The sequence below is a fragment of the Tupaia chinensis genome, unplaced genomic scaffold, assembly GCF_000334495.1.
Source record: "Tupaia chinensis unplaced genomic scaffold, TupChi_1.0 Scaffold000126_2, whole genome shotgun sequence".
Lineage (NCBI taxonomy): Eukaryota > Metazoa > Chordata > Mammalia > Scandentia > Tupaiidae > Tupaia > Tupaia belangeri.
In genome coordinates, this window is record NW_006159594.1 from 1,086,568 (window position 1) to 1,088,806 (window position 2,239).

The window sequence follows — 2,239 nt, forward strand, 5'->3', positions numbered from 1 at the left end:
GCAAAAACCTCTCCAAAAAAAAAAAAAAAACAGACAGAGAAAGAGGGAAAGTGAGAAATCAAGCTGTCAGGTTCGGGACTAGGACCGCAGTCAGCCATGTGGCAGGCAGCCATGTGGGAGTCCAGCACCTTAAGCACCACTGCCACCTGCCAGCCCTGTGACCTCCATAGTTCTGAGGAACACTGGTCAGGTATGTTGTTGGATGCTCTGTTATTGGAATTTGTCTTATGTAGTTCCTCATGATTAGACTGGGTTATGTGTTTGGGGAAGGAAGATCATAGAGAGAAAGTGCCATTTTCATTACATACCAAGGGCATGTACTATCAACATGATTTATGATGGTTGATATTGACCTTTATCACCTGGCAGAAGTAGAATATATCAGGTTTTTCCACTGGAAGATGTTTCTCTCTTCCTTCCTTCCCTGACATCAGTTGTCCATACTGTTCTTTTCTGAAGAAAGCCACTATGTACCTCCCTTACTTAAGAAGTGGGGACTTATGCCTTCCCTCCTTTAGGGTTAAGTATCTACAGAAATTATTTGGAATTCTTCACTAAGGTCTTCTCAGTAGGCAGTTGTCCACCCACTGGTGAGGGCTCTACTGATTTTATTTTTTAAGAATTATTTTATTGGGACCAGCAGTTAGTGTAATGGCTGTCGCTGAACTCCCATGTAGCCGACCGTGGTTTGAGTCGAGGACCTAGTGGCTTAAACTCACGCCAGGCACTTGTGCATGCATGCCCAAGATCCTGAGAGGAGAATGGAAGAGAAGGGATTGTGGCATGGCCATCCCCCTGAGGGGTAATTTCTTGCTTTCTATCTCTCTGTCTCTCTCTTTCTGGCAAGACAAAAACCTCTCCAAAAAAATTTTATTTTATTTAACTTTATTTATTGTTATTATTTTCCAGTTTGATAAGAGAGAGACAGAGAACGAGAGAGAGAAAGTGAGAAAGCAAGCCACCGGGTCCTGGACTTGAACCACAGTCAGCCATATGGGAGCCCAGTGCCTTCAACCACCATGCCACCTGCTGTCCCCATCTACAGATATTTTAAGAGGTGGGAAAAGAGTTGTTGAGGAGACCCGGTTGTTCTCTGCCTCAGCTGAACCTAACCAAATTCTACATTCACAGAAGACATATTAGATGTTTCTTCTTCAGAAGCTAATTATCTAGGTTGTGGACCATCTGTGCTCCTGGCATCTCACTCCTGATGTCAAGCTGGTGGCTGCTCTGCTGGCTGTTAACTAACCCATCCATGGGTGAGAAGGAGAGAGGAACACAATGTCAGTTGCCATTAGTTAAAATAATGATCAAAAAAGATTCATGGAAAAAGGACCTTGAATTTCTGACTGACCTTAAAAAAAGTTAGCATGGGCTGAATTTCATTTATCTGTGTTGTCTTTTTTTTTTTTTTTGGATTCAAAATGGCCTCAGCTATGTGGCAAGCACGATGCTGAACAGTTCCCAGTAATTCCATGCCACGGTGTTCCTGGCCTTTTCTACAGCATTGTCCTATGCCATAAGAACAGCATATAACTGTGGGTCTGTCTATATAACTGTAGAGGAAAAAGCAAAGGAAGGACTGCGAAAGAAATAGAAAGTCCATATTGTGCTCCATAAAGATGTACAACAATGAAATGTAAATAAGAAATTATAAAATAAAACAGAAAAGAAAAAATAATAGTTGGCAAATGCTCATTAAATAAAAGAGTAAATCAATGCATCTTATTAGAAATATGAATAGCAAAGGTGCAGAGATAAATGATTCTGCAGAAGCAAGAGATGCTCACAAAAAACATTTCTTATATTGATATCTACTCTTTTTTTTAAGAACTATTTCATTTATTTTTTTTTAATTTGACCAGAGAGGGACAGAGTGAGTGTGTGTGTGTGTGTGAGAGAGAGAGAGAGAGAGAAAGTGAGAAAGCAAACCACTAGGTCCAGGACTCAAACTGCTATCTGCCATGTGGGAGTCCAACGCCCTTCACCACCACACCACTTGCTGGCCTAATACCTACTCTTAATAAAACCATAGACTTGGAAAATTAAAAAAAAAAAAAAAAGAGGCATGGTAGTTAAGGTGCCTGGATCTTACATGGCGTACCATGCGGTTTGAGTCCTGGACCCAGCGGTTTGAAATGGGCACGTGTGTGCTGCCCAGAATCCTGAGAAACAGAGGAGTGATTGCGGCATGGCCATCTTTCCTGATGCAGTGATTTCTCACTTTCTCTCTCTCTCT